The sequence below is a fragment of the Protopterus annectens genome, chromosome 13.part0 (assembly GCF_019279795.1).
Source record: "Protopterus annectens isolate FY-2018-M chromosome 13.part0, PAN1.0, whole genome shotgun sequence".
NCBI lineage: Eukaryota > Metazoa > Chordata > Ceratodontiformes > Protopteridae > Protopterus > Protopterus annectens.
In genome coordinates, this window is record NC_056747.1 from 608,556,605 (window position 1) to 608,568,789 (window position 12,185).

General features: G+C 43.7%; 1 protein-coding gene across 1 annotated transcript in view; it reads left to right on the top strand.

The window, feature by feature from the left end:
* The window catches only part of SKA2 (spindle and kinetochore associated complex subunit 2), a 994,265-nt gene that overhangs the window by 249,398 nt on the left and 732,682 nt on the right, over window positions 1–12,185 (top strand). The window lies entirely within an intron of this gene.

Genomic DNA, 12,185 nt, shown 5'->3' on the forward strand with positions numbered 1-12,185 from the left:
AGTTGTTTCTTTCCCCATCATATACATTACATTTAGTAGTTCCAAGGTCTTATGTACATGCAATTTATTTTGGATGTAATTTGCGGAACTTGTAAGGGTACTACTTTCTTGCATTTAAAGGAACTCTCTGTGATGCCCCTGCCCAGGCCCAGTAATCAAGGAGCCTCAATCCTCACCACTAACACCAGTGAGGGATGTGCACATTGGGAGGATGACAACTACACACACAGTAAAGTACAGTTTCCCTTAAGAGCACACAGGGATCACATTCAGTCTGGGGCTGGTTTCTTTCTCTCTCTCTCCCCAGATCCCCAATAAGACTCCCCACTGGCACAGCTATACGCTTAAGATCTCAGCCGAGTGGTCAAGCCAAATCCTCCAGCACCCTCTCTGTCCAACCAGAACTTTGTGCCCCTGCCCAGGTAGCTGACACACACTTTGAGATATGATTTATATATAAACACACAAACACTCCTGGGGAAGGCTGGCACAGGTTCATAGGTTGGTACTAGGCTGTCGGCCCTAGGGCCTATACAAGACTAGCCAAACAATTCCCTGGATATTTCTTCCCATAATACTTATTTCCCTGGACCCCTGTCTAGCAGGGCGACTGACGTGATCCCCGGGGTGAATTTCCTATCTCCCATCCAATCATCAAGGTTCCTTTTGAAGAGGGGCAAGGAGGCGCTCTGCTTGACATGTATGGGCAGTCTATTCCAGAGTATGGGGAGTCTCTGGGTCAAGAACTTATCCCTCCAGCATGTTTTGTTCATTGTGATGACAAGGTTTAGATCCCTGGAGCTTGTGGCTTTGAAGGATTTGGATTTCTTTAATTGGACCATATCCAACAGCTCAGGGTTTGACATGGCCTTGAATGTTAAGCAGAGATCGCCTCTGAGTAGACTATATGCCGCAGAGTATAGCTGGAGTTTTTTTAGACGGTCAGCATAGCGCATCTGCTTTAGGCCTGTGATTCTTTTAGTGAGGTATTCCTGCGGCCTTTCCAGCTGTTGCAGATGTCTTGTGAGGTACGTACCAAACAGGGCGTTGGACTCTATAATGGGTCTAATGAGAGATGAGTACAGTGGGACAATGGCCTCCTTTTTCTGGATGAAAAGCCCTTAGTGATGAGGTGTGCCACATAGGATTTCCTGACTGTTGTGGCGATGTGGTTATCGAAGGTGAGACCACTGTCCACCTGTGTCCCTAAGTCTGTTATCACACTTTCGGTGTTTAGTGTACTGCCACCTGTGTGGTAATTCATGGGTACGTGTTTTTTGCCAAAGGGGGGTAACTATACATTTCTTGGCATTAAGCTTGAGCCCATGGCTCTGGCACCAAGCATCTGTTTCTGTAAGGCCCTTTTGTAGAATATCCACATAATTTGGGGATTCAATAATGGCTCCCAGTTTGCAGTCATCTGCAAGCTTTGTTAGCCAGAGTCCCTTGGTGTTGGCTTGTACTTCAGAGATTTATGCCCAGCTTAGTAAGTTTATCTATGATTCCAGAGTGGGGGATGGTGTAGAAGGCCTTGGTGTGAGGTCCATATAGGCTGTGTGGACCGCTTTACCCTCACCCACAGCTCTGGAGACTGATTCGAAGAAGCCATTCAGGTTCAGGTGATGAGATCAGCCCTTCACGAACCCAAACTGGGTGGGGTCCAGTGTTTAAAGTTTGCCAATGCCTTTGTTCCATTCCCCTGCAGATCAGGCTCGTCAGACTGATGGGACAGTAGTTCCCGGGATCCAAAGAGGATACCCCCCTTGTGTAGTGGGATAACTGTAGCTGTGCGCCACTCAGTGGGCACGAAGCCTGAGGTGATGATTAAACGTGACACTTAGGTGAGGTGCCAGTTCATTTTGTAGTTCATGTGGTACACAGCCCGGGATGTCATCTGGTCCCATGGATGCTGTATTCTTAGCTTTGGAGAGTGCGGTTTCTACCTGTGTGGCCGTGATTACCGGAATTTGGCAATCTTTTGGTATTGAGATGGGCCCTTTAGGGGGTGAGAGGGGGGTGAAGTTGGCACTAAATCGATCTGCCAGGATATTGGCAATATCCTTGGGATCAGTATATTTAATGCCATTCTGTTGGAGCTCAGAGCAGATCTGAGCATTGCCATTTAGATTCTTGACATAACTATAGCATGCCTTGTGGTTTTCTTTGGAATCTTTAGCAATTTTATTTTCTTAGCTTGCTTTGGAGGATTTTATGAGGGATCTCAGCTTCTTACTGGGGCTGGTAAGGGAGTTTTTTGCATCCTGGGATTTTCCTCTTTTCTGCAACAGTTTCTTCCTTCTGTTGTATAGTTTGTTTATGGCAGGGGACCACCAGATTGGCTTCCTTTTTTTGGAGGAGAGCGTCTTGGTTCTATTTGGGATGGCACGATTCATGCACGAGTGGATGTGCTCGTACAGTGCCTTAGTGTAGGATTCAGCAGTCGAACTTTCAGCTCCCGTCTGCATGGGTGCCATGAAGTTTGTCACTTCTGACTTGAGTAGCATGCAGTTGGCTTTGGAAAAGTTTTTTACAGATGTTTCCTTACTGGGGGGTGGGGATGGGATGTGGATGTCAAGGGTGATTAGCTTATGGTCAGACCTGACCAATGAGGGAGTGACCACTGGTGTGGCGCATCTATCTCCCATGTTGATGGCGATTAGCATGCATGATGATGTCCATTAAAACGAGGGAAAGATGATCTGCATACATTTTTTTTTTTGGTTTTAGATAACTGATAGGTTTCCAATGAAAACTAAATAAATAATTTAGACTGTTATCAAAGCAAAAGCTCCAAAATCATGTTCCTGGTAGACACCCTGCCTGCTGTGTACAGTCATTTACAGGTGGCATAAGAACAAGTCAGACAATATTTTTTTGTCCGAGTAGCTTTTTACATCTCAACGCCAGAGATCTGGACAAAGTCAAGAATGTTTGGGGACAACTGATACAAATCATGGTCATGTTTTAAATATTAATGCCACTTAAACTTGAGAAAATAAGAAAACCTGAATTAATATGCATTTTTGAAGTCAAGGAAGTCTAAATCTGTAAAGAATGTCATTACTTGTTGATTATAATCCACCATTTTTTTCTTGGAGCAAAATTGATTCTTAGGGAGGACAGAGCAAATTATGAGCTTAAATTAGAAATGTCTGCAAAGACCAGGAACAGTTGAACTTCAAAGATGTCTGCTCACCTGATCAGTAGCTTAACTTCAGTTCTCCCAGTATGAAAAAAGAAACTGAGAGGTAAGTGCTAGAAATTCTGACAATTTTAGTAAAATTCCGTAACTAGCTAATAAGTACACTGCCTGGATGCCAGCAAAGAAGAAACTTGGTGATAATTCCGTAACTAGCTAATAAGTACACTGCCTGGATGCTAGCAAAGAAGAAACTTGGTGATGCTTGAAATAAAATCACCTAGAAAACATGAAGAGAAAACACTAATTGGGAAGAATAGTGAAGCTGTTTATTAAAAAAGCATTTCAAGATCCAGTTTTGGTTTAAGAAATGTCTTCCAGTAATTTAGACGGGAAAGAAATTGTGTTCACAGCTGATTAAAATGAAACATTGAAGGAATGTATTAACTCAAATATCAAAAATGGAGAAGCTTTAAACAGCTATTAAGAATAACTGATAAAAGCACAAAAATTAGAGGCTGAAATGAAGAAAATACTGATTTCTATAAGAGACTGCTCAAGAAGAGCTGTTTCAAGAAGTGGTAGAGTTAGAGGACAGAGTACATAGAGAACCTGAAATGTTCTGTTGTATCAGAGAAACTGTAGGGAAAAACTGTATTAATTTTATGAAAGCACAAATAAGCAACTGGACTGGTATTCCACAGCAGAATTTGTTAATTGGAAGGGCACAATGAATGCATGCTCCAAACCTGGCCTCGAGAAAGGAGCCAAAGTTTGTGTTATTAAATATGCAATCATACCAGATGAAAGGAGTTTATCTTGACAAAATTGTGGCAGAAGGGCATAGTAATTAAAAACAGGAGACGGAGTGTGGAAAATGATAATTCACTGTACACCAGGCAGAAGAGAAGCAAATTCATGCAGGCAAAAGGGGAATATTGAGTATCAGGTGCAAGATTCAAGCTGCTATATCCAACTTTATTCAGAATATTTTTTTTTTCTGGAGGATCAGAGACTTTTTGATGCAAAAAGTTTGTCCAACAAAATGTGAGCCATCAAAAAGAAAGAGACACTGTTTCTCATTCTTCTGATAATAAGTCCATAGAGAGAGATGTTGTCAGTGAAACATTTTCCATTCTTCCATGAGAAAATGCTTGAGAGACAGAAAAAAGCACATGAGTTGACTAGACGAATAAGCAGTACCTTGGACTTGATCCAGAATCTGGGCTTGGAAGATGGAAATTAACATGAGGAAGACCAGTAAAACTGAAATTATTGAATAAATGTGAGACTGTAGAACATCAGTCACATTTGTGTAATATGGCTTTACAAGAAAAAGTCTGAGAAAGATTGGATTTTTGTTGAATTTGTTAACCTTGTGGAGGGACTGAAAGGCATATATCCCATTTCATTTCATTAATCTTTGGAAGGACACTCGAAACAAAAAGAAAAAAAGAATGACTGTAAGTAAACCATTTTTGCTCTTAACAGTATTTGTATAAAACATTTCATGATGTAAATTGCATGTTATAAAGTCAAGCGTTTTAAGTGATTGCATGTGATCAAGATACTTAAGAAAACAAGTCTTTTTTTTAGTTTTAAGAAATGTAGACATTATAATGTGAAAAAAGGTTGGACAAAAGCATGTGCAAGTTAATATGACTTAATCTTTGGATGTGGTATAAAAGTGTACCATTTATAATATACATAGAGTTTAGATGTTTTCTCTTTTGAATAGGTGAATGCCTGGATTAATGCACTTTGCTTATTGTAAGTTTCTTGTGTAAGGATATGTGCTATAAAAATAGTAGATCTCTGTGAATGTAATGAAAAGGTTTCCTTTATCAAATGTTCATTGTGAGTTGAAACGTCTGCAGCTGTACATTGTCATATTTCCATGAAGACAAGCTGACTACAGGTCCAGGCAATAAATCTTGAGTGCTCTGGGCATTGTTTGCTGAGAATAGCATAAAATTAAAAGGTACAAGGGCAAACATCTAAATTAAAGTTTGAAATTATTAGAACTGAATAAGAGAGCAGATGATGTCCTTCAAGGATGCATCTGCAGTCCTAACATATGGGTTGTCCTGCCTCAGGCAGCCCTTCGGTCGGCCGGATTCCAAAGTCTGGGTCTGGCCTCTGCTGATGTCGCACTTCACCCGACGTCACAGCTGCTGGGGTATAAAGGCATCAGCCGACGCCATTTTCCTCCGTCTTTCTTGCCGCGCGGTGCCCGAAGCAGAGGCTGTTCGCAAGTGCCGGTCGGTCAGATCCAGAGATTTCTACTACCGAAGACTTCTAAAAAAGCTAAGTACCCCGTTGGGGACTCTTTCTTGCCTCAGCCGATGTCAGACAAAGTGAATAATTGTTTAACTTGTGGGAAACAAATACCTCATAAGGATTTCCACTCTTACTGCCTTCCTTGCTTAGGCCCAGACCACGACGTATCAGCTTGTCTAGCCTGTGCTTCCTTCAACCGACGGACGCTTAGACGTCGGTCGGAGTTTGCAGAGGAGTTTTTTGGTCCCGCTTTTAAATGCCGTTGGAGACTCCGACTACACAATTAGCTAAAAAGCGCAAGGAAAAGGACCGACATTCGCGGTCCGCGGTTTTGGCTGAAACCACGGTTAGGCCAACCGCGAGTGTCTCGGTTACTGCTACAGAAGCAGGCATCCAGGATTTGTCAGACACTATTCCTTTAGACATTTCTGCTGCTTAGACCCCCCCCCCTGCTTCTATGTCTATCAAGGCCTTTTCCAGGGCTAAAGCAGCTAAATCTTCTAAGGCCTTACCTGCTAAAGCTCCCTCACACAGGCCTACCTCTAGTTCCCAGATATTCAGCCTGGCTGAGGATCTTATTTCTTTGATCAGGGGATCCCAACCTCACCCAGACAGGGCCTCTCAACCTCCTCCAGATAAGAGGCCTAGGACTGAACCCCCCGGAACCTGTCTCTACAGACTATTCCTCGGATGACTCAGATATTTCAGACCACCGGGAATGCCCATATTCTCCTTATGAGGATTCTGATGCAGAAGAATCCATTCCTTCTGCTTCTCCTCCTGAAGAATTTTCTTTTGGGGAAACCCTACATTCTATGAGGGAACACTTCCAATGGCAGGGCCAGGATTTTTCAGATTCAAGGAAAAGGCTAAGGAATTTTTTTACACTTACCACAGCATAGGCCTTTAGCCATTCCTCCAGTACTATCAGTTGTTGATGATGCATATAATGATGCCAGTACTGCCCCTGATTCTCTTCCTCCGGCCCCTGCCAAGCCTGACAGATATTACAGGGTCCCGGACACACACTACCACTTGCATAAGGCTCATGTTGCAGACCCAGAAACCATTTCTCAGGGCCCTAAAGGTGTGGCAGCTGCCTCTGCCAAAAACCCTCTTCCCTCTGAAAGGGAATCTAGAGCATTAGAGAGATGGGGTAAAAAGGTTTATACTTCTGCTACTCTTTCGGCCAGGGCCTTAAACTGTCAATTTCACATGATTCAGTACCAGGAATTTTTGTTAGACCAGCTAAATAAAAAACTGTCCTCTCCTGAACCTATAGACCGCAAGTCCCTTCAGGATTTGGTACATAACTCTCAGCAGGTCAGTAATCATTTTTTAAAATGTGGCTATGATGCACTGGAGGCTTCCTTTAGATCAGCTATGACTGGAGGAGTGATTCGAAGGTATGCCTGGTTAAAAGAACAATCCTTACCAGACCATGTTAAGTCAAAACTCCTAGATGCTCCTATGGAGAAACAAAGTTTGTTTGGCTCCCCTGCACAGGAGGTTCTAAAGAAAGTGGAAGAAAATGCAAAATCTGTCCAAACAGTCAAGGATTTCTTACAGGTCCAACCTCCGAGGTTTAGCAGAAATTGGCCTTCGAAGAATTGGTCCTTTCCAGACACCTCCAGAGCACAGAGAGGCAGAAATAGACGCCCAAGAGGCAGAGGTCAATCTAGGGGTGCCTACAGGGGACGTCAGTGGCAACCTGCCAACCAGAGAAGTGCTGCCACAGATGCAACTACAACCACTTCCACAGGACAGACACACTGACTTGGCTCTGGTTCCGCCTACCAGGGAACAACTGGAAGCACCCTTGGGCGGAAAGCTAGCCTTATTTTCCGACAACTGGCATTGCATTACAGGAGACAAATGGACTTTACAAACAATAGACAAGGGCTACAGGTTTCACTTCCACACTCTACCAAAAAAGAGAGGAATGCCAAACCTACCACCAAGCCAAAAAACAGAGGCTCAAAGACAAATCAACAACTTACTAAGGATGAGAGCTATAGAAAAGGTACCACCTTTGGAACAAGGCCAAGGATTTTACTCCAGGCTTTTCCTTGTACCAAGAAAAGAAAATCAATGGAGACCTATTTTCGACTTGTCCGCACTGAACACATACCTCATTGTTCCAAATTTCAAAATGCTGACCCTCCAGCAACTTCTTCCCATGCTGGGCAAGGAGTCTTGGCTGGTGACTCTAGATCTCAAGGAGGCATACCTGCATGTCCCTATACGACCAGATTGCAGAAGACACCTCAGATTTCTTGCAGGATCAGAGCATTATCAATTCTCAGCATTGCCCTTTGGCTTATCTACTGCGCCCAGAGTATTCACGAAATGCCTGGCATCAGTAATTGCTCATTGCAGGCTTCAGGGAATTCAAATTTACCCATACCTGGACGACTGCCTAATACAAGCGGACAACAAGACAAAATTAACAAAAGATTTGGAAAATGTCATACAACTGTTGCAAGCCTTGGGATACACAGTCAACATTCAAAAGTCAAGACTAGTACCATCCCAAAGGATAACATTTTTGGGTGCAGAACTGGATACATCAACTCAGATGGCTTTTCTCACAGAAGAAAAACAAAAGCAACTACCAGTCTATTTCATGACATTAACAACACAAACTCAGCTTACTGCAAGGAAAGTCCTGCAAGCCCTGGGTTACATGGCATCCTGCATAATATTGATTCCGCATGCCAGGCTGCATATGAGAAAGTTGCAATGGTACCTAAGGAATGTATGGTCTCAACACAAGCACAGTCTAGAAGCCCAGATTCCAATAATTCCATGCCTGAAACAAGAATTCCTGTGGTGGGCTCAGGCCTGTCAGATGAACAGAGGATTGCCTTTCCACAAACCACATCCAAGCCAGACCATCACCACGGACGCCTCAGACCTAGGCTGGGGGGCACACATGGAGGACAAGTGTATACAAGGCCTATGGACTCAAGACCAGCTGAATCTACACATAAATCTAAAGGAGATGCTGGCAGTGAAACATGCAATCCAGGCATTCAGATCATTCCTTCAACAAGGTCACCTGCTGATAAGGACGGACAATACCACAGTCATGTGGTACATCAACAAACAGGGAGGTACACACTCATACCCTCTATGCCGGATGGCAATGGACCTGTGGAATTTGGCCCTGAATCTCAACATTCAACTACAGGCCAGATTTGTACCAGGAAAAGAAAATTCACTAGCAGACACCTTAAGCAGAACTACCACGGATGCTCACGAATGGATGCTGCATCCAGATATCTTCAAAACCATAACAAAGAAATGGGGAATGCCAGAGATAGACCTGTTCGCCTCCCCACACAACCACCAATTGAAGAAATTCTGCACAAGGACATACCACCCACTTGCCTGGAGGGTGGACTCCCTTTCCTTCAGCTGGAAAAACCTGACAGCATATGCATTTCCACCTCTTCCTTTGATGTACAAAGTCCTACTGAAGATCAGAGAGGAACAGCCAAGGGTAATCCTGATAGCTCCAGACTGGCCAAGGCAACATTGGTACCTGCTACTAAGAAGCATGTCTCGGACACACTCATGGCCTCTACCTCTATGTCTCAAACTTGAAAACACTGCAGCTAGCTGCTTGGAATATTGCATAAAACAAAATAAACCAGATTTATCTCAGAGGGTTAAGGACATTATCCTGGAGGCACGCAGACCCTCCACAAGGAAAACTTATTCAGCCAAATGGAAAAGATACCTCATTTGGAGTGCAGCAAAGGGAGAAAATGTCTCCTTGGCAAACATAGCACACATCCTGCAATACTTAGCAGAACTGTTGCACAATGGCCTGTCCTACTCCTCCATTAAGATTCATGCATCAGCAATTTCAGCAGAATACAACATGGATCCTCCTGTCTTCTCTCATCCTCTACTCAGGCAGTTCTTGAGAGGAATCAAAAATGTAAAGCCTCCAAGGAAACCACCTTTACCTACATGGGATCTCAACTTTGTGCTGGAAAAGTTAACACTTCCCCCTTTTGAACCAGCAGCAACAGCAGACTTACAGTTCTTATCTTGGAAAACTGCTTTCCTGCTAGCAATCACTTCAGCAAGAAGGGTATCTGAGTTACAGGCATTAATGGCAGTACAGCCCTTCCTTATCTTCCATCAGGATAGAGTGTCTCTGAGAACTAATCCTACTTTTATGCCAAAAGTGGTCTCCAGAGTATCATTGAACCAAGCGATTCATTTACCTACATTCTTCCCCAACCCACAGAACAGGGGAAAGACTACTACATACCTTGGATGTGCACAGACAATTACGCTACTATCTGGACAGAACTAAGACCAACAGAAAAACTGACCAGCTTCTGGTAGCATATGCAACAGGAGTGCAAGGAAAAGCAATTTCAAAACAGACAATCTCAAAATGGATAGGAAATTGCATTAGATTTTGCTACTCTTTTCATGGAAAGACAACTCCTGAAAATATCAGGCCTCACTCCACAAGAGCTACAGCCACCACTACAGCTTTCCTACGAGGAGTGGCTACCAAAGACATTTTAGAAGCTGCTACTTGGAGCTCCGTGCATACATTTGCCAAGCATTATAATCTTCCTTTATACTCCAGATCCCGAGCAGGTTTTGCAACTGCTGTTTTGCAAGGGATCTTAACTACACCATCTTTATCTTAGTGCCTCCTCCCCCAGTTTGGCTATGGTATTCTACCCATATGTTAGGACTGCAGATGCATCCTTGAAGGACATAGTACAGTTTTGTACCTACCATAAATGTAGATGTCCGATAGGTATGCATCTGCAGTCAGGATTACACACCCTCCTTCCCCTCTGTGGTATTCCTAGGGTACTTACCCCTCTTTTAGCTAGCTGGGGGAATCTATTATGGTGTATTTGTTTGTATATATATATTTTTTGCTCTCTACTGTTTGGAACTATTTGCATTTATCCAAATTTAGCATTCCTAGAGGGCACCTGGCATCTGGGGCAAGAAACACTGAGGAAAATGGCGTCGGCTGATGCCTTTATACCCCAGCAGCTGTGACGTCGGGTGAAGTGCGACATCAGCCGAGGCCAGACCCAGACTTTGGAATCCAGCCGACCGAAGGGCTGCCTGAGGCAGGACAACCCATATGTTAGGACTGCAGATGCATACCTATCGGACATCTACATTTATGGTAGGTACAAAACTGTACTTTCTTCGTGTTTCACTGTTAGGTAATCTGCTGGCAGGTTGCCCTCAGTCGGCCTGAATAGCAAAGTCTTGGGTCCTACGTCAGTTGCTGTCTCTTCTTCCATAACGTCAGCTCGTCAGGGGTATAAAACCGGCAGCCGACGCCATTTTCTTTAGTCTTTTTTGCCGTGCGGTGCCCGAAACAGAAGCAGTTTGCAAGTGCCAGTTGGCCGACTCCTGAAATTTTCGAATTCGAGTTTCAGAACCGAAGTCTTCAATTAAAGCTAAGTACCCCGTTGGGGAAACTTTTTCTTGCTCCATACCGATGTCAGTAAAAGTTAATAATTGCATTACTTTTGGGAAGCAAATACCTCATAAGGATTTTCATTTGTACTGTATTCCTTGCGTAGGACCAGATCATAACGTGCCTTGCTGTCGTTTTTGTGCTAGATTTAACCAACACACTATTAAGCGTCATTATGTCTTTGCTTCAGAATATTTTAGAAAAAGATTTAACTACCCTGAAATATCGTTGGATAGCAATCTGACTACTGGAGTTAAAAAAAACGCAAAAATAAAGGACAGAGACAGACCGTCGAGGTCCAAAACTGACGACGAACCTTCTCCTAAGCCAGTCGCCGGTACTCAGTGAGGCGCTTTCGCAGCCCCTGATACCCGCTACTTTCAAGTCGCAGGCCTTTACCACGACCCATGTGGAGTCTGGCACGCCGCGAGATTCTCAAGAGTATTGTACCCGCGGATGTCTCTCCCTCGGATGGGTCCGGAGCCGCTGAGCAGGCACCGGCTTCTGAGGGAGTCTTCAGGCCTCAGCATTTCTATATAAAACCGACGCCAGCTTCAAAAACAGACAAAAGCAACTTCTAAGGCTAAAAAAATTATGCATGAGCCACGTGCTCAGGCCTCTATGCCCAAAAAGCAGATGATCAGAATGGCTGAAGATTTGATTACCTTAATCAGGGGTTCCCAACCTTCTCCTGATAAGAGGCCTAGGCAAGACACTGATTATGAATCTTCAGATCAGGTTTCTATTTTTTTTTATCAGGAATTTTCTATACCACCCTATGAGGATTCAGATGCAAAGGAATCCATCCCATCTGCATCTCCTCCTGAAGATTATTCCTTTGGAGAAACCTTGCATACTTTGAGGGAACATTTTCACTTGGAGAGTCAAGATTTCTCAGAATCAAAAAAGAGGCTTAGGGATTTCCTTCTTCTCCCTCAGCATAGGCATTTGGCCATACCTCCTGTATTAGACATTGTTGATGTGTTTTCGGAATCAAGCATGACTCCAGATTCCTTACCTCCGGGTCCTAGCAAGCTAGACAGGTATTACAGGGTTCCTGACTCACAGAAATTTTTATTCAAAAACCCTGCTGCTGACCCTGAAACTATCTCACAGGGTCCCAAAGGTGTTAAGGCCTCAACAGCTAAGAATCCTACCCCCTCTGATAGAGATTCCAGGGTGCTGAATAGCTGGGGAAAGAAGGTTTATACGTCTGCAACCTTGGCAGGGCCTTAAACTGCCAGTTTCATATGCTGAAATATCAACAGCATGTTATGAGATTAT